This window comes from Sciurus vulgaris, assembly GCF_902686455.1.
Source record: "Sciurus vulgaris genome assembly, chromosome: 5".
Lineage (NCBI taxonomy): Eukaryota > Metazoa > Chordata > Mammalia > Rodentia > Sciuridae > Sciurus > Sciurus vulgaris.
The window spans coordinates 26,037,863-26,064,710 of record NC_136465.1 but is presented as its reverse complement, the minus strand read 5'-3'; the positions used below and the strand labels follow the sequence as shown (position 1 = coordinate 26,064,710).

At 34.9% G+C, this 26,848-nt stretch overlaps 1 long non-coding RNA gene across 1 annotated transcript; it reads left to right on the top strand.

Annotated features, from left to right (window-relative positions):
- The first annotated feature begins 39 nt into the window (after nt 1-39).
- Nucleotides 40-26,471, top strand: LOC306662828. Its single transcript, XR_013764275.1, has 3 exons — nt 40-65; nt 1,449-1,537; nt 26,356-26,471. It is a non-coding gene; the product is annotated as an uncharacterized lncRNA (long non-coding RNA).
- Nucleotides 26,472-26,848: the final 377 nt, after the last annotated feature.

The following is a 26,848-nucleotide window of genomic DNA, read 5'->3' as shown; positions in this document are numbered from 1 at the left end:
TCTTCTTTCTAAGCTGCACTCTTGTTTTTCAGGAGCAGATTTCTAAGAGGAGTTTAAAAGAAAGTGTAAGTATTTGGTCATTGAAAGATCTGTATTCTTTCTGCACTTGAATTAATAATTTGGATGTAGGATTATATTTAATATGTTTTTTTCAAAACTTTGCAAACATTGCTTTGTGTTTGCTATTGAAACATGATACCGCTGAATTTCAATGTTTTAGTATATAACCTGTTTTATTGTCCTTTTTTCTCCTTTATATATTTTAGGAACTTTTCGTGTGTTTGTGATACACAGAATCTAAAAATTAATAATGTATAACCTCATTAGCAAGAATCTTTTTCATTCATATTGTTGGAAAATGCCACAATTTAGACAGTTCAAATGGGAATTTGTCATCTATACAATCTGTTTCCTCCATGTTCTCTAACATTCTTTATTTCCACTTCTACCTTCTGTTTTTAATGATTTAAAAATTGATTGTTACATTTCCTGAACTTTTTCTTTCAATGATCCCTATGTGAATTGGATTTTTGTTGCTGTGGCCACAATACCTGATCAGAGCAAGTTACAGGAGGAAAAGTTTATTTTGGGGTCCATGGTTTCAGAGGTTCAGTCCATGGTCAGTGGCTCTATTGCTCTGTGCTTGAGATGAGGCAGAACATTATGGAAGATGAGCATGGTGGATGGTGGGGGGAAGCTGTTCAGCTGGTGGCATCCTGGAAGCAAAAAGACAGAGAGCAAGAGCGAGAGTGAGAGAGGGAGAAGCAGCGGCTGGGGACAAAATATAATCCCCCAAGACACCTCCCCCCAGTGATCTTCCATTCACCCCTCATTTCCCTACCTTTACCACAAACTCATCTATTCAATTATTAAGCCATCCAATGAATTAGTTCACTGATTAGGTTAAATCTCTCATAATTGAATCCTTCCACCTCTAAACATTGTTGCATTGCCTCACACAAGGCTTTTCCAGGAAATTCTCATATCCAAATCATAATAGTCCTATTTATTATTCTAATTTCATCTACCACATACTTAATATACAAGAAACCTTCATTATTCTCTGTCTTTATCATAGAATCACATTCTTGTTTTATGGAAATCTAGGTTTTCTTTTGTTTGTGGATAATAATAATTTTACTTTGTTCTTCTGTTTCTGAATTATTTTTAACCTCTTATTCATATATTTTTACCTGATATTACTGACATTTTTCCTCTTGCAATCATTCTCCAATGGATTGGTGATATTTATCTGCTCATCATTCACAGTTAACAATGAAGTATTAAAATTTGATGGTTTTGTGATTGTGGAGGCAACTAACTGCCAGATAAGTTTCTTTTTAGTCTGGTACCCATACTATCTAATGTAACTAACTCCTCACTCTCAATCTCTGGAAGAGTTTATTTTTCTATGAGTACCCTTAGTTTTTTTTTTTTTTTTTTCCCAGAATTTTCCACCATTTTCCATCCTTCATGTGCTCCTGGGGAACAAGATTGCAAGAAATAGAGAGGGTGAGCTTGTCAGCTTTTGTAATAGGTAGGTAAAGGAAAATTCCAGTTATCTCCCAGAATTCATTATACAAAGTTTTTAGTCAACCCTGTTTTCATCAGACACTTCATCTTATGTTCTATTGCCAACACCTGTATATCCAGGTTCACAGGTACTACCTTCACGTTCTTCAGAGAGTAAACCTGAAGTCTCTTGCCTGTATTGGGAAAAGAGTACATGGTCCCCTGGATTCTAGGTATAAAGTAGATAACATCATGCCATGCTCCAACCATCACACCCAGCCTTTGTGCTATTATTCCTATTTCCATGTTCTATCCCCACATTTTGTGACTTGTGTGCACTAAGGCTATAATGTCTCAAGTATTCTGTGGGGATATTTGGTTAATTTCCAATTGACATCCCCCTCACAGACTCTGTATGTTACTACTCCTTCCACTCTGCTAAAGAGGTTAATATTCCTCCCACGAATTTATATCTTCTAAACAATTATACCATGCTAATTTTCCAGAATAATGTTCTCTCCAATTCCAAGGGAGTATCCTTTGTGGTCATATTAACATCTATAATGGTTTGATAGTTTTTGTTTACGTAGACACAAGTATTTGAAAAAGGCAAATGAGAAATTGCCCCACCTCGGGAAGTTCTTGAATGACACTCCCGAAGTCTGAAGTGGACATGTCAGCAGAGGACAGATAAAATGTATACTAAGCAAGTTTACTTTAATCTTCCACCACTCATCTGTCAGTCCTACCCTCTAATTGCACTTTAAAAATCATTGTTTTCTTTCACTTTTCATTCTTCCCAGGTTGGAGTGAAGAGGATGTCCATATATAACAGTATCTTGTACTGTTTAAGTAACATTTCATACCTAGGATTCTGTCTTCCTATAGACCATATTCCCCAAAATGTAAAAGTGGAATAAAATAAAACAAATGACAAGAAGGAAAATAGGAAGAGAGGAAGTGGGGAGGGGAGGAGGAGAAAGAGAAGATAAAGAAATATATATGCACATCCTCTCATAATACATATGTTGTTCTTTGCTGCCAGAAGGAACTGTAAGATAAGTAAAAATTCACCAGAGACTGATTAATTAGACAAATGAGTCTTTTTTGTTTTTGCTTAGTGTTAGATAATGAACTATCTTTTTCAGGAAAACAAACAAATAATGGATTAACCTAGGTGAAATGTATGTCTCAAAAATAAGCCCAGTAAAGATAGCTAATGAGTAAAAAATGTTTATTATAAAAAGTCATCAAATGAATACAAATTCTAGCTAACCACTTTATAATACAATTATTAATGATGAAAATATTGTCTCAAGTTATACAATATCAGTAAAAATCTCTAACAAAACTGTTTGCTTTTAGAAGAGCAACTGGTGACTAAATTCAAGATTCTTTAAATTATTCATAGATTTTTATCCATAACTTTCTCTCTTAGGAATTTTTTTTTAATAATCAGAAATTAAGCTATTAGGGATTAGAAGATATTCTCTGATGCATTAATTAAAATTAGAGTGACTTAACAATGTAGCAATAGGGGGATTAAATCAATTTTAGTTAAATCTATAAAATGTTATACAGTGATCAATGATATTTATAGAGAAGAGCAAGTGAAATCAGCAGAATGTAACTGCATATACAACTTATAGCAAACTGATTAACATAAACAGTGTTCATTTATATTTTTCAATAAATCTTAACATCTTTTACAATGAAAATGACTTTTAAAATGGGGAAAGACTGGTAGGATAAATACAAAACTACTGCCTCTAAAGGAGGTGGAAGTAGGTCATTAAAGAATGGCATTTCCTATTTTATATACTGTATCTTTACTGCTTTATTTATAATGAAAATGTATTTGTGTATTGCTTGTATAATTAATTTTTAAATAAAAAACATGTTAGTATTTTTACAGAGATAATATAAATTTAAGCTTCTATCACTTGATTATATATTTTTATATGAGCTTTTTACATACACATTTGATACATTTGATATTTGAGGCTAGGTTCAATATAATCAGCCTGATCATGAAGGATCATTTATTTCTACTTTCAAGACATCCTTCCTATGAATACTAAATATTCTATTAATTAAATGAATTAAATCTTCTGAAGTCTGGAGAAAAGCCAGAGATAGAAAGCAATGATTTTATTAATCTTATATTGGGAAAGATTCTGAAGACAAATCATGAATATAAAATATGTAATCCTGAAGCTTCTCAAACTACACACAATAGACAGGAGTGAGGACATGGAGAGATAACTCAAAAAGATGAGATTTTAAAAAATCGTGTACTTAAAAGAAGTTTTCATGAATATGCTGGCCTTTCTGATGAATTAATACCGCAGCCAGCGTTAGAACCTCTGAGGTTGGTACCTCATGTATAAGAAGTTCAGCTGTCTGACCTCCAGCTTGCCATTACTGTTCACCCATCTCCTCTCAACCACTGGAACCTCTGCTTCCAGGACAATCAGCCATGTTTCCAATTGAAGTTGCCCATCCTTTAATATCCAAGCTATTTATTCATGTTCAATCCAAAATGCCTATTTCCTGTCTTGAATCATAATTGCTGTTTTTAGGAATTTACACTTCAGTGCATAATTATTTTAGGATCAAGGGGAGAAATCATCTGAATCAGTATTTTGCCCAAATCTTGGGAACCCAGCTCAAACAAGCTGTGTGCCACGCTGACTTGCCATCTTCTCAATGCCTGTGTCCTGGTTTGGAGACAAGCTAAAGAAAACGATACAAATGTTAGGCTTTTAATTCCCCTCACTAATGATCACAGGTCTCACTGTGCAGACTCTGTGCTGAATATTTATTAGCTCTAACCCTGGTCATATCCAAAAGTTACTATTTTAAACATTCTTGACTTATCAGGTGTGTTTGAGCCTCTTAGAACCCATCTCCGTTTTATATGTTACAGAGACAATAAAGCAGCATCACCTCGAATTACTTCCATTAAAAAAAAACACAAACTTCAGAAAAGTTCCTATATTTTCCCTCAATTTCTTCTCTATTCGTCCTTCATTCAATGGAGGAATCGTCCCTCTCACGGCTACTCCTCATGTTCTAGATACCACTCTTTCTTACCGTCTTAAGAAATGCAAAGTCTTGAAACTCCTTGACTCTGGATCTTTAATCTCAAACTTCACATAAACATAATCGTCCTTTTTTTCTTTTATTATTTGCCTTTTCAAGAATTAGTCTTCCTCACTGATTTTCTGAGCTATGAATCTTCTTCCTACTACATTTTCTCTCTCTCTACTCTTCAGTGCTAAACTTACATTAGAAAGGAATTAACTATTTTGGTTTTGATTTACTCACCTCAAAAAATCCAGTCACTCTGTTTTGTTTTTATGGTGCTGAACTAGGGTCTCATGCAGGCTAGCTGAGCACTCTATCACTTGTGCCCAGCTATATGCTCAGACCCTAAATCTAGTCACTTTCTAATCTGGCTTTAAGAAAGACACTGATCCCAGTAAGTCAGTGAAAGTGCTCCTGCTGAGATCATGAAGAACTCACTGTCACAAATAGACATGTTTCTGTCCTTATCTTACTTGATCTTGCAGCAAGATTCCACACAACTTTCAACCCCTTCTCTACAAAATATGTTTCCCTGGGTCTTTGAAACAATTTCTTCCATTCTTTTGTTCTCTTTCTTTTCGGGCCATCCCACCTCCATATACTTTGTTCTCTTAACCAATTCCAGGTGACAAGTTCAGCTTTTTCAAAGATTTTGTTCATATCATTTCTTTCTTCACTTTCCTCCCAGGCTCTCTAATGTGATAAAGAGGACAGATGGATGCATAAATAGATGATTGAAAGATAGAGTACTATAAGCATGTAATGTATAATGCCATACATAGGTATTTTATCCCTTTGTTGGTGTCATGGTCCCTGATTCGTCATAATTCTTGTAGTCTTGCAAAGGGGTCTCTGCATCGAACAAGCATTCACCTCTTCCAGACTTTATGGACTTGTTTCAGAAAGGAAAGAGCTTCACAGAGGCATAGGGGTAAAGTGAAGTGTGTTGTGGCACCATGTCTAGTGATACAAGGAACCAAATATGGGGGATGTGGTGGATCCAGGTCTGGGAATGGATGGTGCTCCATTGACTCAGGAAAGGTAAAAGGCAAGGAAAGTCTATGGACAACTGTACCTCTATATACATGGTTGTAGAAGGATGGACAATATGCACATATGCAGTTGAAGGAGCAAATTGTATGCCAGTCATTGATCAGATTGGCTTTGGGGGTATGGGCAGTTGCAAGTCTAAGGTAGAATGGTGCATTTGTGTGCAAATGCAGGAGTCTGCTGTGGGTGAAAGCACGGTCGTGTAGCAAATGTGGGGGACTGGTGCACTGCCCTTTGCACATATAAAACTATAGGGGCAGGCAGTGTTCACAAACCTGGAAGGTGGTGTAAACTGTAGGCACTCACACAGTTATAAATGCCTATGTCCATGGTGGGGGATCTGAGGCCTTTTCTGGGTACGTGTTCAGTAGCTGTGCTGGGTAACAGGGATGGGACATTTGTCACAAAAGCTGGGGTGACTTAGGAACCTGTAAACACTCATGGAAAAAAAAGGTGGGATTTTTTTTTTTTTTTAATTGTAAACAAATGGGATACATGTTGTTTCTCTGTACATAGAGTCAAAGCATACCATTTGTGTAATCATAAATTTACATAGGGAAATGTTTTTTGATTCATACTGTTATATTTTCCCTTCCCCCCACCCCTCCCACCCCTCTTTTCCCTCTATGCAGTCCTTCCTTTCTCCATTCTTACCACACTCCTTAACCCTAACCCTAAACCTAACCCTAACCCTAACGCTAACCCCGCCCACCCCCCCCCATTATATGTCCTCATCCGCTTATCAGTGAGATCATTCGTCCTTTAGTTTTTTGAGATTGGCTTATATCAATTAGCATGATATTCTCCAATTTCATCCATTTGCTTGCAAATGCCATAATTTTATCATTCTTTATGGTGGAGTAATATTCCATTGTATATATATGCCACAGTTTCTTTATCCATTCATCACCTGAAGGATATCTAGGTTGGTTCCACAATCTGCCTATTGTGAATTGAGCAGCAATGAACATTGATGTGGCTGTATCTCTGTAGTATGCTGATTTTAAGTCCTTTGGGTATAGGCAAAGGAGTGGGATAGCTGGGTCAAATGGTGGTTCCATTCCAAGCTTTCTAAGGAATCTCCATAATGCTTTCCAGAGTGGCTGCACTAATTTGCAACCCCCCCAGCAATGTATGAGTGTACCTTTTTCCCCACATCCTCGTCAACACCTATTGTTGCTTGTGTCTTGATAATCGCCATTCTAATTGGGGTGAGATGAAATCTTAGGGTAGTTTTGATTTGCATTTCTCTTATTACTAGAGATGTGGAACATTTTTTCATATATCTGTTGATTGCTTGTAGATCTTCTTCTGTGAAGTGTCTGTTCATTTCCTTAGCCCATTTGTTGATTGGATTATTTGTATTCTTGGTGTAGAGTTTTTTGAGTTCTTTATAGATTCTGGAAATTAGCACTCTATCTGAAGTATGAGTGGCAAAGATATTCTCCCACTCTGTACGCTCTCTCTTCACATTACTGATAGTTTCCTTTGCTGAGAGAAAGCTTTTTAGTGTGAATCTATCCCAGTTGTTGATTCTTGCTTTTATTTCTTGTGCTATGGGAGTCCTGTTAAGAAAGTCTGATCCTAAGCCAACAAGTTGAAGGTTTGGACCTACTTTTTCTCCAAAAGATGCAGGGTCTCTGGTCTGATTCTGAGGTCCTTGATCCATTTTGAGTTGAGTTTTATGCAGGGTGAGAGATAGGGGTTTAATTTCATTCTGTTGCATATGGTTTTCCAGTATTCCCAGCACCATTTGTTGAAGAGGCTATCTTTTCTTCATTGCATATTTTTGGCCCCTTTGTCTAGTATGGGAAAATTGTGTTTATTTGGGTTTGTGTCCATGTCCTCTATTCTGTACCCTTGATCTACCTGTCTATTTTGGTACCAATACCATGCTGTTTTTGTTACTATTGCTTTGTAATAGAGTTGAAGCTCTGGAATTGTGATACCCACTGCTTCGCTCTTTCTACTGAGGATTGCTTTAGCTATTCTGGGTTTCTTATTCTTCCAGATGAATTTCATAATTGCTTGCTCTATTTCTGTAAGGTACACCATTGGGATTTTAAATGGAATTGCATTGAATCTGTACAGAACTTTTGGTAGTATGGCCATTTTGACAATATTAATTCTGCCTATCCAAACACATGGGAGATCTTTCCATTTTCTAAGGTTTTTATAATTTCTTTTTTAGTGTTCTGTAGTTCTCATTGTAGAGGTCTTTCACCACTTTTGCGAGATCGATTCCCAAGCATTTTATTTTTTTTGATGCTATTGTGAATGGGGTGGTTTTCCTAATTTCTCTTTCTGAAGATTCATCACTTATGTATAAAAATGCATTGGATTTATGAGCATTGATCTTGTAATCTGCTACTTTACTGAATTCACTTATGAGTTCTAAAAGGTTTCTGGTGGAATTTTCCGATTCCTCTAAATATATAATCAGGTCATCAGCGAACAAGGATAGTTTGAGTTCTTCTTTTCCTATTTGTATCCCTTTAATTTCTTTGGTTTGTCTAATTGCTCTGGCTAGAGTTTCAAGGATGATGTTGAATAGAAGTGGTGAAAGAGGGGATCCCTGCCTTGTTCTAGTTTTAGGGGGAATGCTTTCAGTTTTTCACCATTTAGAATGATATTGGCCATGGGCTTAGCGTAGATGGCCTTTACAATGTTAAGGAATGTTCCCACTACCCCGATTTTTTTAGTGTTTTGAACATGAAGGGATGCTGTATTTTATCGAATGCTTTTTCTGCATCTATTGAAATAACCATGTGATTCTTAACTTTTAGTCCGTTGATATAATAATTACATTTATTGATTTCTGGATGTTGAACCAACCTTGCATCCCTGGGATAAAACTCACTTGATCGTGGTGCACTATCTTTTTAATATATTTTTGGATGTGATTTGCTAAAATTTTGTTGAGAATTTTTGCGTCGATGTTCATTAAGGATATTGGTCTGAAATTTTCATTCCTCATTGTGTCTCTGTCTGGGTAAGGTACCAGGGTGATATTGGCTTTGTAGAATGAGTTTGGGAGGGTTCCCTCCTCTTCTATTTCATGGAATACTTTGAAGAGTATTGGAATGAGCTCTTCTTTAAAGATTTTGTAGAACTCGACTGAGAACCCATCTGGTCCCAGACTTTTCTTTGTTGGTAGGCTTTTGATGACCTCTTCTATTTTATTGCTTGAAATTGATTTTTTAAGTTGTCTATGTCCTCCTCATTCAGTATAGTTAATTCATATGTCTCTAGAAACTTGTTGATGTCTTCGAGGTTTTCTGTTTTTTTGGAGTATAGATTTTCAAAATAGCTTCTAATTATGTTTTGTATTTCACTCGTGTCTGTTGTGATATTCCCTTGTTCATTCCGAATTGTAGTAATTTGAGTTTTCTCCCTCTTTCTCTTTGTTAATGTGGCTAAGGGTCTATCAATTTTGTTTATTTTTTCAAAGAACAAAGTATTTATTTTGTTAATTTTTCCGATTGTTTCTTTTGTTTAAATTTCGTTGATTTCAGCTCTGATTTTAACTATTTCCTGTCTTGTACTACTTTTGGTGTTGGTCTGCTCTTCTTTTTCTAGGGCTTTGAGCTGTAGTGTTAAGTCGTTTATTTGTTGATTTCTACTTCTTTTGTTGAATGTGCCCCATGAAATAAATCTTTCTCTAAGTACTGCTTTCATAGTGTCCCAGAGATTTTGATATGATGTGTCTTTGTTCTCGTTTACTTCTAAGAATTTTTTAATTTCCTTCCTGATGTCTTCTGTTATCCACTCATCATATAATAGTGAATTATTTAATCTCCAGGTATTGGAGAAGTTTCTGTTTTTTTATTCTGTCATTTATCTCTAATTTCATTCCATTATGATCTGATAGAATACAAGGTAGTATCTCTATCTTCTTGTATTTGCTAGCAGTAGCTTTGTGGCATAAAATATGGTCTATTTTAGAGAAGGATCCATGTGCTGCTGAGAAGAAAGTGTATTCATTCTTTGTTGGATGGTATATTCTATATATGTCCGTTAAGTATAAATTGTTGATTGTGTTATTGAGATCTATGGTTTCTTTATTCAATTTTTGTTTGGAGGGTCTATCCAGCGGTGAAAGAGGTGTGTTGAAATCGCCTAGTATTATTGTGTTGTGGTCTATTTGATTTCTGGAGTTAAGAAGTACATGTTTGATGTACATGGATGAGCCAATGTTTGGGCATAGATATTTATGATTGTTATGTCTTGCGGATTTATGCTTCCCTTAAGCAATATATAATGTCCTTCTTTATACCTTCTGACTAGTTTTGGCTTGAAGTCCACTTTATCTGAAATGAGGATGGATACTCCAGTTTTTTTGCCGTGTCCATGTGCATGGTATGTTTTTTCCCATCCTTTCACCTTTAGTCTATGGGTATCTCTTTCTATGAGATGGGTCTCTTGCAGGCAGCATATTGTTGGATTTTTCTTTTTAATCCAATCTGCCAGTCTATGTCTTTTGATTGATGAGTTCAGGCCATTAACATTCACAGTTATTATTGTGATATGATTTGTATTCCCAGTCATTGAGTCATTTTTGTTTTTTGACATATTTTGTTTCTCCTTTATTTGTCTATTCCTTTAGGCTAGTTCCTCCTGTCGCTGATTTGCATTGTTTTTTTTTTTTTCATTTCTTCCACATGGAATATTTTGCTGAGAATGTTCTGTGATGCCGGCTTTCTTTTTGTAAATTCCTTTAGCTTTTGTTTATTATGGAAGGATCTTATTTTGTCATCAAATCTGAAAGTAAGTTTTGCTGGGCATTAGATTCTTGGTTGGCATCCATTTTCTTTCAGGGCTTGGTAAATGTTGTTCCAGGTCCTTCTAGCTTTTAGGATCTGGATTGAAAAATCTGCTGAATCTGTATTGGTTTCCCCGTGAATGTAATTTGATTCTTTTCTCTCGCGGCCTTTAAAATTCTGTCTTTATTTTGTATGTTAGGTATTTTTATAATAATGTGCCTTGGTGTGGGTCTGTTGTAATTTTGTATATTTGGAGTCCTATAAGCCTCTTGTACTTGATTTTCCATTTCATTCTTCAGATTTGGGAAATTTTCTGATATTATTTCATTGAATACATTGTTCATTCCTTTGGTTTGTTTCTCTAAGCCTTCCTGAATCCCAATAATTCTTAAATTTGGCCTTTTCATGATATCCCATAATTCTTGTAGATTCTGTTCATGATTTCTTACCATCTTCTCTCTTCCGTCAACTTTGTTTTCAAGATTAAATATTTTTTCTTCAATGTCTGAGGTTCTATCTCCCAGGTGTTCTATCCTATTGGTTATGCTTTCTATGGAGTTTTTAACTTGGTTTATTGTTTCCTTCATTTCAAGGATTTCTGTTTGTTTGTTTTTTTTCAGTATCTCTAACTCTATTGAAATGATCTCTTGCTTCCCATATTTGTTCTTTTAACTGTTGATTGGTGTGATCATTTAATGCCTGCATTTACTCTTTCATCTCCTCGTTTGTTTCCCTGATTGTTTTAATATGTACATTCTGAACTCCCTTTCTGACATTTCTTCTGCTGTGCTGTCATTGGGTTTTATTGATATAGCATCTAGCTTTGTTTGGGACATTTTCTTTCCTTGTTTTCTCATATTGGTCAGATGTCAGTGGGACTCTGTGATATTGCAGATTTCCTCTATTGGCTTATAGTGTCCCTGTATATTTCCAGTATATCACCTCCCAGCCTTCAGTAGTGTGAAGTCTTGGAGGAACTTGATAATGCATTCCTTCCTAAAAATGCTGTCGCTAGCTGGCTACTGGTTCCAGGGCTTGGAGCTGGCTCTGTGTGGAAAGGCTCTCGCTGGGCGGTCTGCTCTGAGAAGCTGGCCGTGTAAGGAGCCTGCCACCAGAGGGAGCAGGGCTGTGTGGAGAAGTCTCTGGCTGCCCTGCCCTACTCTAATAAGCAACCTGAATTCGGGCCTGCCGCCTGGGCTGGGCTTCACCAGGTGGGGGAGACTCACCCCGTGGCTCTATTTTAGTCCGAGTCTCTCAATGCCTCCCATTCTTGAATCCTGGGTTCTGGAGCAACTGGAGATGCAGTCACCCTCTAGTCCGCCATCTTGGATCTTGGTGGGATCTTTTGTGACAAAATCTGCCTGAGTTCTGATGTGACTGTGCTGGATGTTGGTTTCCTCAACAGTGAAAGCTGGGTTTGCTATGTAGGAAGCCGCTTGGGTCCTCACCGGGGAACACTAGGGACTCCTTGTTGGATAGACACAAGAGGTAGCCAGGAGTCTTCAGAGAGCAAGTCAGGAGCAGATGCCTGCTGTAATGTGGGTAGTGATGACCCTCACTGTTCTTTGCTCCCTGTCATCTTCATAGGTCTCTCCTGTGATCTGGGGGTGGGGTGTGAGTCTAAAGCCACTTGTTCTATCCTCACCCCCCATTAAATTTGGGGGAATTTATTGTTCAGTTTACTCTCATTTTATCTCAGACAGGGATTTGTGCCTCAGGGAGCTCCTTTTCGATACTGAGCAGTGTCTGGTGGGAGAATTTGGAAATATTGGAAAAAAGAAAAGGCTCTTCTTTACCCTTTTTATGTGCATATTCCTGTGTTTTCTTTCACAGTATTGCCATGTATTCTTAAATGGACTCTTCTGCTCTTCTACAATTATTTTTGTCCATGAAAAGATGCCAAGTTTTGTTCTTCCTAGAAAGAAGGAAGACTGGGATATCATCTGCCATCTTGCTGATACATCTTTTCAAAAATGAAATAAATGGGTCTGAATTTATAGTTTGCTGTTTGTTTAATTATAGGATTAGTTTTCTATTTTTGAGTTTCAGTTCATTATTTGTGAAATGGTGATGCTATGCTTTTAAAAAGATATCCTGTTAGCTGCTCATAATTAAATAAGTACTATATGTGTTTCAAAATTGTTAGTTTTTTACCTAACAATTTACAGTAAATCACTTCTTGGCAGCAATTTCCACTCCTGGTTGCAGCAGCTTTCGATGATTTTCCCAATAATTGCTTTTCAATGTTCTCCAATTATTTTATATCTCTTGGTGCTACAAGAGTTCTTAGGTCATTTGGTAATTTTCTCTCCTCCTTTGTAAGATAGAAGCTCATTAGATTAACCCTGGTGAGTTCTCAAAGGATAGTTATTGGCCCGCATCACTCTTTAAAGAAACGTGCCCCCAAGACTACTTCCATAAATAAAATCTGTGTAGCATCACACAATATTTTATTATTAGCTCTCCTGTCACTGATACTTTAATGTTTTCTTTGGCATATGCTCACATTTATTTAAGATATCATCTCTTTAACTCTGGCAGTATTTAAACTTGGCAAAAACTATCTTTTTTGTCAATGTTTAATTTCCCCAAAGCAAAGTGGCATTATGCAAATTAAGTCTCAGACAAGGTCCTACATATTGCCTATTTAGGCTACTTATGTTTACAGAAGAGGAAAGGATGGTTACTTTGTATTGCATGTGTCATTTTATTGATATTTTAATTGTAACACAAATTTAAGACATTCAAGATATAAAAGAATAATAACAAATATTGTATATTCATCAAATAGAATTTAAAATAAAATATTGTCAACATAGTTTAATTTACCTGTGTAGTTTTCTGAATTTACTAATCACAAAGTTAATCATCCTTCAGAGTTAGTCCCCAACTTGAATTTGATCTTATTTATATAAAGAATTCTAAAATAGTCAAATTGATATATAAAACAAGGGAAAAACAAATCCTAAATGTTCATGTACTGGCAGAGATCTTCAAGAAGTGCAATGCAAAATTTTTAACAATAAGCATACACAAATCTATAATTATACTTGGAGGTTATTTTAGCACTTTTACAAATAAGTAAGATAAATAGGCAATATTGACCTTAATGATTTAGACGATTAATTGGCACCAAGAAAAGACTAGATTTAATAGATTTTTGCAAAACTGTCTCAAAACAGTAGGACATAACTCATCTGATAATTTTCAAGAGAAACCACTTTTCTGGTGGTGTGGGAGGGAGAAATCTCATTCATCATGCATAGTACATTCATTGATCACATCAAATCTGAAAATAATAAACATATAAAAAAAGAAAAATTTATGACCTTCAGTCAAATTCTAAAGCAAACATGGTTCCAAGGAATAAATCACAAGATACATTACAGAATATCTGAAGCAAAATTGAAATATAAAAATATAATTAAATTATGAGAAGTAGTTAAATAAGTCATTACAGGAATCATTACAGGTTTAAAAGCTTGTAACAAAAATAACAAAGGGTCTGAAATTAATGATCTAAACTTCACTTTAATAACTGGGGAGTGAACAGCAAATTAAACCAAAGTGAGCAGAAGAAAGGAAACTATTCAGATAAAGTCACACATCAGTAAAAGAGAAAATGGATACACAAGAGTCAAGTCAATGAAGCCATAAGCTTGTTTCATTAAGGATAAATAACATTGATGAATCTTTAACTATTCTGATCTTAAAAAATAAAAGACGTCATGACCTATATCAAGAACGAAGAAGAAGACATCACTAAAGTTACTGCAAATATTAAAAGATTGTAAAACCACAATAAGGGAGGGAGGGGAAGAATTTCCCTTTGTTGACAAAGGGAAATGAAGGGAAGGAAGAGGGGAGAGGAATAGGAAAGACAGTGGAAAGAAAGTGACATAACTTTCCTATGTATACACAGGATTACCTCACTATGTATTCCACAGTCCTATACATCCACAAGACTGGGGCCCTAATTAGAATAAGATATATTCCATACATGTATAATTTTATCAAAATGGACTCTGCAGTCATGTGTAACTAAAAAGATCCAATAAAGAATATCATAAAATATATACATTTTTCCAGTAAATTCACAATTTAAATCAAATAGACAATTTTGTGAAATATCTTATAGCAAAGACTTATAAAGAAATAGAAAACCTGAGCTGGGCATGGGGGACTGTAATTCTAGATACTCTGGAGGTTAGGGAAGGAGGATTGCAAGTTCAAGGCCAGCCTCAGCAATTTACCAAGGCCCTCAGCAGCTTAATAAGATCCTATTTCAAAATAACAATAAATACATAAAAAGGACTGGGGATGTAACTCAGTGGTAAAGCACCATTGGGCTTAATCCTCATACCCTTCCTTTCAAAAAAAAATAGAAACAAAAACAAAACAAAAAACTGAGTATAATCATGTCAATTAAAGAAAATAAATATATAATGCAAAACTTATCATGAAGTAATCTCTAGATGCAGATTATTTATGTGGCAAAATCTCATTCTATCAACCTAAACAAACTCAGAAAATGGGAGGAAAAGGACTTCCAGTTTAGTTTTTCCTTTGATATTCAGCAAAAATATTCATTACTACAAAACCTAATGACATTCATTATTACAAAACCTAATTTGGTGTTTCATTACTACAAAACCTAATGAATTTATTAAAAGGAATTAAATCATATAAAATATTTCTTATAAAGTATATTTTCTTAAATAAAAAGATAAATGAGTTCAAATAAATTATAATTGTTTATGAAAAAGTGACCTGTCTGTGTCTTTTCTTAAGGATCCAAATTTGATTTAACCTTCAAAAATTTAATTCACCATATTAATATGAGAAAAGAAACAAAATCATGTTAATTTTAATAAATGAAGAATATAATTTAACACATTCTAAAGCCATGAATAATAATCAGTTCAGGAAATAAAGAAGCAATTCAACATGAAAAAAAACACACAACAATCTTACTTTTGTCAATATATTCAATAGTGAATGGTTGAATGATTTTATTATGAGAATAAGGCAAGGATGTACACTTGCTCCATTTGTTTCCAGTGGTGTTCTGAAGGTGAAGTGTCACAGGTCAGAAAAAGTCACGAAATATTTTTTAAATAGTTGGAAAACAAGAGGCAAAAATATCTATCGTATGTATAGGAAACCTAGGTAGTTTGTACAAAAGCAACTAGAACTGTGAAGCAGATTCAACAAGGCTTGAAATACAAATTCAACACGCAAAACGTTTTATATGTACTACATTAACAATAAAAGACTGCAAGACAAAATTAAAATAATTTTACAATGCATAAAAACATATGTCTTAAATTCATTAAAACATCACATCTGTTTTTGCATTTAAAACTCTAAATTTCCTTTGGGAAACTGGGATAACTGGGTCAAAAGGAGGGTCCATTCCAAGTTTTCTGAGGATTGTCCACACTGCTTTCCAGAGTGGTTGCACCAATTTGCAACTCCACCAGCAATGTAAAAGTGTACCTTTTTCCCCCACATCCTCTCCAACATCTATTTTTGTCTGTGTTCTTGATAATAGCCATTCTAATTGGAGTGAGATGAAATCTTAGGGTGGTTTTAATTTGCATTTCTCTAATTACTATAGATGTTGAACTTTTTTTTCATGTATTTATTATATTTATTAATCTCCTGTTTGTCTTCTGTAAAGTATCTGTCCAGTTCCTTGGCCCATGTATTGATTGGGTTCTTTCTATTTTTGATGTAAAGCTTTGTAAGTCCTTGATAAATTTTGGAGATACTCAGTTATCCCACTCCTCAGTTTATACCCAAAGGACTTAAAATTAGCATACTACGATAATGTAGCCACATCAATGTTTATAGCAGCTCAATTCACAATAGCTAGATTGTGGAACCAACTTAGATGCCCTTCAACAGATGAATGGATAAAGAAATAGTGATATATATACACAGTTGAGTATTATTCAGCCATAAAGAAGAATAATATTATGGAATTTGTAGATAAATGGATGGAATTGGAGAATATCATGCTAAGTGAAATAAGCCAATCCCAAAAAAACAAGGGCTGAATGTTTTCCTGATAAGCGGATGATGATACATAATGGGGGTGGAGGAGTGAGAGAAGATTGGAGGAACTTTACATTACATAGAGGGAAATGAGAGGGAGGGGGGTATGAAAAATGGTGGACTGAGACAGATATCATTACCCTAAGAATATGTATGATTACATGAATGGTATGAATCTACATCGTGTACAACCATAGAAATGAAATGATGTACCCCATTTGTGTACAATGAATCAAAATGCAGTCTGTAAAAATAAAAATTAAAAAAGATAAAAAAATAAAATAAAACTCTAAAATCTTACCTAGAGAAATTAAAGAAGACCTAAAAATTAGAGCGATAAACTGTGTTCATTGATTTAAAATTTAGGTATCAGTCATCTTTCTATAACCTGATCTGTAGAATCAACACAATTTCCATTGCAATCCCAGCAGAAAGATGTTTCTTAAAATAAACAAGCTTATTTAAAAGTGCATATGACCACACAATTAAACTAAAAGAGCACAGACAACTTAATGAACAAAGCAGGAAAACTTACACTGCATGATTTTTAAGCTATGCTGTAAAGTTACAGTCATCAGGATGGTTTGGAACCAACACAGAGACAGTCGTATAGACCTCTGTAATGGAGGACAGTATCTAGAAATAAAGCAACACATATGTGGTTGATGGATCTTCAACAAAGCTACCAAGAAAATCTCACACTTGAGAGACAGTATTTCAATGAAAGGCACTAGAATATTTTAAAAATAAACCTATTTATCCTCCTTTTAAACATATTGAAGACTATCATGAAACAGACCATATGTTGAAATTGAAAATACAATGTTTACTTTTTTATCAGAAATTAGGAGAGAAAATCCTTGCAACTGTGTGCTAGGAAAGACTTCTCAGAAATAGCTAGGCAAAGATACAATAGAATCAACTGTAAAATAAAAATTATCCTTTTAAGTTTCATTGTATTATAACCTCTTTCAAAGATACCACTACCATAATTAGGAGGTGAGCTACACATTAGAAGAGGATATTCATAATCTATATATCTGACAAAGGACTAGTATGCAGACAATTCAGAAGCATCATTTACTACTAAGAATTAAACATAGAAAAAGGATTCAATGAACGCTTTCCAAAAGAGATGTACAGATGGCCAGTACACATGTGCACAATACTCATCGGGAGCTACAAAGGATAGAGCAATGGTTGTGATTGAAAACACTGGAAATACCAACTGCTGCTGTGTGTGTGGAGTAACTGAACCTTCTACCTCTTTTGGCAGGAGTACATCCTTGAATACCCATTTGACCATTTGTTATAAAATCAAACATAAATTGAGTTTTTAACCTAATGAATCCACTCCCAGGTATTTATCCAAATAACAACAACATATGCGCACCCAAAGACTTGTATGTAAATGAATGTTCTTTGCAACTTTATTGACTAAGCTGGTAAAAAAAATGGCCATTACTCAAATGCCCAGTAACAATTCAATGGATAAAGAAATTTTTCATCCCATGGGAAAACTACTCAGCAATTAAAGAAAGGTGACCCTGGTTGGTATACATAAGGACATGAATGAATACCAAAAGAAATATGTTGAGTAAAAGAAGTCAAATGAAGAAAAGTAAGTGAAATACTAGAAAAGATAAAACCAATCAGTGGCAATAGATTGTCTAAGATTGACAGGGAGAGACGTGACTGCGAATTTGCTACAGAGAACCATTTCGCCCCAGTGAAATTGTTCCATGATCTATGGTGGTGATATTACTTCTAAAAATCATTGGCCTGCACAAATAAACTGGGTGCATTTTCTTGTATATAAATCACACCTAAATAAAGCTGATTAAAAAACAATGGCAAAAATAGTAAGAGAACTAATAATATATGTCATTGGAAGACTTATTTCATTCATTCTAAAAGAGAACATGATCTTTTGGTGATGAATTTCAAGGATCAGTTGTTGTGGTTCTATTACCAACTATCCAATTAACTTGGGATGTGACCTGTACAAAATCACTTCACTGTTCTGTTTCTAATTTCTTCTTTTCAATAAGGGAGAATCACTTCAGTCTTAAAAATAGACTGATAATTTTGTAGTATTTGAAGTCACAATATGCATTGCAATGTCAACTTATCCTTCAGTGCACCCAGAACCTATGCTGGATTCAGACTCCATAAATACCTTCCCCATGTGAATTTAGTGGTCCAAAGTGTAAGAAGTGCAGTTTAACATGAAGAAACTCAGGAGGGGTTCAGTATTCATCAGATGTTTCCTTTTCTTTTCTGAATTGAATTTCCAATTATAATGTCTTCTTGATAACATTTTGTTCTTATATGGAACAATCCACATTAATTATCCCTTAGGACCTAATGCATCCCTAAAATACACATGGCTTCACACACTTGTTGACATTTGCTTGTGGTAGCAGAAATGAGCCGGAATGTTGGGTGATTTATTGGGATTTGAAGGAAGAGAAGAGGGTAGAAACAAGGAGACATGTTTTAATCTTCTTCATGTCAAGGTAGCAGATTTGGAAGTTTTAGATATTATGAAGACTTTTGGAATCCATCAACTATGTGTAAGACATTTTAGAACTTTAATATCTGAAATTCTATTTAGAGGTAGTATCACGTTTTCTTAATTGTGGCAAATTGAACTCTATGCTTAGACCTCCATTGGTTTTTGTTCTGACACCTTTTCCTTTTTGTTCTGACTTCCACAATTATTCCTTACTGGTTTTTTTTTTTTTTTTTGCTTCCTGTTCACCAATCCTCAAAATGTTAACCAATTTTCAGGCTATTGTGAAGTAGTTTTAACATGTAATCAAAAGCATGATGGAATTCTGATTATAGTTGTTAAAATACTTAGAATAGAATAAAACTTATTTTGGAACAAGTGATCTAGTTCCTGTATCCTGTCTTGTGTCGGTGAACTTCCGGTTCAATCCTTTAAACCATTTTTGTTTGTTTCTGTCTCAGGGCATTTGCACTAATTGTTCTACATACCTGGAAAAGTTTTTCCGAATATTATATCTTGACATTTGTTTCTTTTCATGTAGATCTCAGTTTATATGTTATCTCCATCCATTATCCTTTCATGTCTTCCTTATAGTGTTTATTATCATTAAAAATTACATTTTTAACCTATTTATTGTTCATGTGCTATAAATTTGATTAGGGCAAAGTCTGTATCACCTTTACTGCTTAGCATCCTTTGCTAGATTCACTTTTCTTTCCACTTTTTATTTCCACAATACTTTTGTGCAAAGTTTATAGATTCATAATTTTCTAATTAATTTTAAATACCTTCTGCATGTTAATATAAATGTAAATAACATTTTAAAGGGATATTTATCATTCTTTAGGGAAATATAATTAAAAATTTGAAGTGCAAATTTCTCCACATAAAATGGAAAACATTTTTTAAAAGGATAGATCCCAAACTTCCACTATGATTCAAATCGCTTGGTTTCATAAAGCACATAACTTTGAATTTTTAAAATAATATTTTCAGAACAACTTGGAATGTTAGAATGACCAGCTCCCTAATTCATTTTTTTCTTCTTTTTTTTATTGTAAACAAATGGGGTACAACTTGTTTCTCTGTTTGTACATGAAGTAGAGGCATACCATTTGTGTAATCATACATTTACATAGGGTAATGGTGTTTGATTCATTCTGTTATTTTTTCCCTTCCCCCCCTCCTCCCACTCCTCTTTTCCCTCTATACAGTCCCTCCTTCCTCCCTTCTTGCCTCTCTCCCACTCCCCATTATATGTCATCATCTACTTATCAGCAAGATCATTCCTCCTTTGGTTTTTTGAGATTGACTTATCTCACTTAGCATGATATTCTCCAATTTCATCCATTTGCCTGCAAATGCCATAATTTTATTATTCTTTATGGCTGAGTAATATTCCATTGTATATACATACCACAGTTTCTTTATCTATTCATCAATTGAGGGGCTTCTGATTTGGTTCCACAATCTGGCTATTGTGAATTCAGCAGCTATGAACATTGATGCGGCTGCATCTCTGTAGTATGCTGATTTTAAGTCCTTTGGGTATAGGTCAAAGAGTGGGATAGCTGGGTCAAATGGTGGGGCCATTCCAAGTTTTCTCAGGAATCTCCACACTGCTTTCTAGAGTGGCTGCACTAACTTGCAACCCCACCAGCAATGTATGAGTGTACCTTTCTCCCCACATTTTTGCCAACACCTATTGTTGCTTGTATTCTTGATAATCGCCATTCTAATTGGGGTAAGATGGAACCAAATTCTTGATGGGAGAATCATTTGAATTTTAATTATATTAGCCATTGGAATGATCATATATAAAGCATCTCAACAAGGACAAATAGCTGGCATAAAATAAAAACTGGATAACTTAAATAGAGATAATTCAACCGTATTTTCCACTCTAATTTAATTCAACTTATTCTTATAGCATATTCTAGTTCACTGTCTCATGAGGAAAAAACTCAAGTACATGAATTTTTATTACAATTTAAATCACGGTATATATTATAATTAAAAATGTAAAAATTCAATTTTTCAAAAACAGTGCCAAGGGGATTCAATAAACACTCTATCCATGTAACATTTAGGTAAATAATATTTCAAAATTACTATACCATTTGCTTTAAATGAAATTTTACTCAAATTTCTGGATCATATATAAACTTTGAAGAAATAGTCTTTCAGCATATTATATTTTATTCTTATAAATAGTGGGAAAAAATAAAAAATATACCAATTATACCAAAGAATAATTTATAGACTATATCTGAATACTAAGAATTGCTAACTGTAATACTTTCTTAAAATGTTCTTTGGCCACACTCACTTGTTGCCACTCTAGGCTTCCGTTTTTTTTTTTTTGGGGGGGCGGTAAATTTTTGAGGTTGGAACTTAGAGTCTGTTGATTCCAGACTCTCTCGCTTTTCTAATGTATTTCAAATTATTTCTCTCTTTTCTAATATATTGCTGTAAATCTCCCTCTCAAAAGCATTGCATTTGTTGTCCCACAATATTATGTTGTGTTTTCAATTTTATTCATTTTTCTTCATATTACCTTTGATTCCTGGGATGCTTAGAAATTTGTTTGAAACTTTGAAGGTTCTCCTATTATCTTTCTGTTTATCTCTTTCTAGCTTGAGTCCCTTGTTACTGGAAATCGCAGTTCCCATGAAACCGTTTCTGTTACATTTGTTAAAGTTTGTTGGCCTAGCATAGGGTGAGGAGAGATTGCACAGAGCCTGAATTCCCAACTTCACTTGGTATAAGGATTTGAGATGGTGTCAGAAAAGGCCTAGAAGACAGGAGGGTAACACCATCATACACCAAGATTTTGCAGCAGAAAAACAAAGCTCATAAACATACATTTTGTGCTTTTTTTTAGCCATACACATCACTTATAGTACAACTATTCACAGATGTACTAACAAATGTGCTTATTGGATACAAATATGTATATCTTCTCTGAACCAGAGAAAAATAAAAGACAAAACATAGGTAACCCTAAATTTTGCTTAGTGATTAATGTTTCAGTATTCTGTCATGCATGGAACATCTAGGTATCTAATGCACATCTAGTACTAGACTCAATTTAGTATTAGTTTAATTTTTAGCTGACCTAAATATGAGTTCCATATGCTGAATTATTTTTTTTTTTGTTAGTCAATTTTGCCTCACTGTGACAAAATATCTGAGATAAATAACTTAAAGGAGAAAAAGTTTATTTTGGATCATTGCTTCAGAGGTTTCAGTCTATGGTGGCTTGACCCTATTTATTTGGGCCTGTGGAAGTGCAGTACATCATGGGAGGAGGGCATGGCAGTGAAGATATCCACCTCATGATTACCCAGAAGGAAAGAGAGAAAGATAGGAAGGCACTGAGCTTCCAACATCCCCTTCAAGGGCATGTCCCCAGTAACCTGACTTAGTTCCAGTAGGCCCCACTTATTAAATGTTTTACCATCTCCCAACAGTGCCAGAACTAGTGACCACGTTTTTAACTCTTGGGTCTTTGGGGGACACTTATTGAAACCAGCACACTATTAAGTATCTATTTGGGGTCATCGCTCTCTTCCTCTCCTCTCCTCCCCTCCTTCCCTCCCTCCCTCCCTCCTTCCTTCCTTTCTTCCTTCCTTAGCCTGCATAGAGTTTCTATCAATATATTCATCTATTTTAGAGAATCAGTTTTAGGTTTCATTTATTTTTTCTATTGATTTCCTGTTCACAATTTCATTGACTTTTACTCTAATTTTTATTATTTCTTTTATTCTTATTTTTATTTAATCTGCTTCCTTTTTCTTATTTCCTTGTGGTTTTGAAGGTAAGTCCAATGTAACCCTAACCCTTATTCTCTTATAGTAAGGAAAATAATTTTTCCTTGGGCTTCTTTCAAGATTTTTCTTTTGTGGTTGATTTTTGCAGATGGAAAAGGATACACTAAGATATAGATTTGTGAACTTTTAGCACGTTTGATGTTTTCTAAGTTTCCTGACCCTGATGTGTAGTTTCTGTTAATAATTTAGGAAAATTCCAGTCATTATTACTGCAAGTAGTTTCTGTTCCCTTTTCTCTTTCTTTTCTGTTCTTTTCAACTTGCACATATTACACCTATTTTAATAGTCCTATTTTTTAAAATATTCTATTCCAGTTTGTTCCATTTCTTTCTCTTGTTTTCCATTCGAGAAATCCTTGTTAATATATATTAAAGCACACTGATTCCTTCCCTGGAAACATCCATTCTACTGAGGAATCAGAATCATCCCTTATTTTAAAATATTTTTTTGTTTCTACTATTTCCTTTTAATGTTCTTCTCAGCGTTTTTATCTTTCTGCTTACATTATCCATCTGTTGTTTCATACTGTCCAATATCCCTATTAGGGCCCTTAGCATTCTAAACACTAAAATTATTTTACATTCCTAGTTTTTAGAAAATTTCTACTATATCTGAATATGATCCTGACATGTGCTTTCCCTCTTTAAACTTCTTTTTTGCCTTTTACCATACCCTGTAATTTTTTATTGATGCTAAATGTGACATAGCAAGTTAAAAAAATAAAGCTGAGTTAAATAGGACTTTAGTGTGACATTTTTGCATCTCTGGCTAGTAGTTTTGATGTGTCTGATGTTTGCTGGAGATATCAGAGGCTAACAATTCCCCCTAGTGTTCTTGGTTTCATCTCTCCTGGTGGCTTTGGGTTCACCAGATACCTTTGCTTAAGGGTATCCAAGACTTGCAGTTCTTTCTGTTGTGAAGGTCAGGTGGGGTGGGGGCAAGGGTCCTATAGTTCTGAGTAGGTTTCCATCTCTTAGGGAATTTTTGTCCCTATACTTGGATCTTCACAAATGCCTCTCAGCATCCCAACCGCTTCCCCTTAGGTGAGAGAGAAGACCTAGAAGGTACCAGAATTATCTCCCTTCTCCCAGTTCAGTTAAATTCTGATAACCCCAGGTTAGACTCTAGCAAAACAGTTTTCCTGAAATGCAGACTTTTGTTTAGGAGAACAGAATGTTCTGTACTTATCTCAAAATGACTACTTTTATCCTTTGTGGGAAATTTTTCAACAAGCTTTTTACATTGAGATCCTGATGGAGCTTATAAAACTCTCAAAAGTACTGCCTTTAAGACGACGGCCCCACCTCTGAGTTTTTAACTCTCAAGCTTTTGCACACTAAAGCCTCCAGCAATTTATCAATCACCGTTTATATGCTCCTACAGGTGTTGGCCCAGCAACAGGCCACTGCTCCCAGGAAGCAGTTATTTTCTGTATTTACCTCTCTCCAATTTTCAGGGTGGAAGATTGCCCTGAGATCTCAATTCTCTAATGGATATAAGGCAAGATGTTGGCTTCTGTATATTGAAGCTTTTTCCTTTTTGTAAGGATTGGCGTGATGACTCCCATGTTTTTTATCTGTCAGACTGGAGACAAAGCCACATTTTAAACGTCAAAATTATTCTCTGAAAGAAACACATTTCCTGATTACAACAATTACTGAATATAAAATGTGTATTGCACAGAAAAATACAAAAATAGAAGTACAAAAGTCTTTCATTATCATAATGCATAATAAAAGTAGTTATTTTTGTTCATAGTTTCTCTTTGTTCTTTTTTTTTTTTTGGCATAACTGTGTGATCCCAGGATTCCTTTCTTTTTTAACTTTCTGCTTTTGATTTAACAATATAACTTGCATTTCCCAAATACGTCTTTGAATAATGTCATATTATTCTCTTACATGGATATTCTGGAATTTGCTAAGAAAAATCACCCTTTTTGATAATTTATATTATTCCCATTTTTCAGTGTCACAAGTTGATTGGCAATCAATATACTTACAAATGCATTGTGAGTCTGAATATTTCGTTATAGTAAATTCCAAATAAAAAAAGAATTTCTGGTTTAAAAGGGATAAATACTATCAAAGATTTTGATTTTCTTTCTAAAATCACTTTGTTAAAGTGTTTTGCTATTTACTCTATCACTTTTAAGAGAAAGGTTACTTGTAACTATACATTCAATTTGGCTACAAACAGATGTGAAGCTACTCATTGAGGTCAATTGTACTGAATGATCAGATGAAGGATTCATGTAGGGTTAATAGATTGGGCAACTTCTTCTCCATTAGACCCCTACTTATATGACTTTAATGTACCTGTACACTTTATATGTGTATGGTGACCCTTAAAGTACAGAACCATATCTTACTCATACAATTTCTTTACATGAATAAAGGGGTACATTAGTGAATAAATGAGGGGGAAATGGGTGTAACTGATAAACTCTCCTCCTCTTCCCCACTATGCTGCATATGCAATTCCAAAACAGGCACATCCTGGGAGGGTATAGGTAACTCCAGCTGTTGAAGCTGGTGTCCTCTGTTAGTTAGCCTGCATTAGTGTATGCAGTAAGAGCAAGCACTGTCACACCAAGCAAGAAGCCCAACAGCAAGGCAGGTACAGAGCTGCATCTCTTGAGCAGTTATGTGATGTCTTCATGAATCTCCGCTTTACCTCTTTCTGGTGCTCCCATCCTCAGTGTTGCAGCTTCTCCTCAGTTGACTCAACCAGGAATGGAGGTTTAGGTGGAAGAACCTCAAAGCAAAATCAACAGGCTTTTATATGGATCACTCGAAGAACGAGAGATCCCTTTGTAGCAGTCTGCTAGTAGACATCTACATGCATGTCACTAGCTATCCATGCGATGAGGTCTCACGAAGACAACTGCCCTTCAGTCAAGAGCCATACTCATGGTAAGCCCTTGTTCCAACCAATTCTTAGCAAGGTCTAAGTCGTGCATTTATTCAGGTTGTCTCAATTCTCTCAGGAATATATATGAGTTTGACTTGCTGTGAAGCATATGAATATGCAAGGGAAGGTGGGTTTGTTATCAGGAAAATGTTTGGTGAGATTAAAAAAAGATAGGAAGAGCATGCGATGATGCGTGGCACCAACAGTTTTCCTGTTTTGTTCTATCACTTTTGCAATTTAATTCCTTGTAAGGTAAAAAGTAGAACACGTTCGTTCCTTACACCATTATCTTCTAAATTTAAACACTTCTAATAAGGTAAATTTTTATCCTTTTGAGCAGGAACAGTCCTAATGTGGATGACTGGCATGAACCATATATGTGATTTACAAATTCATCTTAACATATAAATAAGAGTAAGGTTCAAAAAGCATAAATAATGTTGCTCTTCTCTTTCATTATGGAAGCATGGTTAGTACATCACTAGGTTCTGTCCCTAGCTGGGACAACAACCGATCATGCTTCAAATGGATATCTATTGTGACAATCAGTGTCAGGAATACAGATCAATCATTTGGGAAACATTTTAATTTATTACCATCTTACTTTATTTTTATTGAAAGTGTGGATGCTTTTATGAAGAGATGCCTTCCCAGTCTGCTATATTCCACCCTGTCTTACAAGGAAGGAGAACCACAAGTGAAGAGAAGCTGAACAACTACTGCTCTTGTGAGGCTGGACTTCAACCCAGCTGCTCCTGGAAAGGTCTGTTTTCTTGTTCTGTCTTAATTTCAATTGACACTTTATGGAGTCAAGGGGATTTCAAAACCTAGAAAAACACTGTCAACTTGATTTTGGAGTTGCTATAAAACTTTAATGGCTCTGACCCTTTTATATCACTTCTAAAAAACAAACAAAAAAATAGTTCAACAAATTGACACTTTACTTAGCATAGGTTTTATCTCATTTAATTTTATGGCAATTTTTAAAACTCTTTAAAGTTTATAGAGCAATTAAACTATGTTCACAGTCAGGGAAAACACATACACACAAAAATAATAAGCTGAATAGTAATTTCTAGATATCAGGTTCATTTTACTATCACACAAGTTAGAT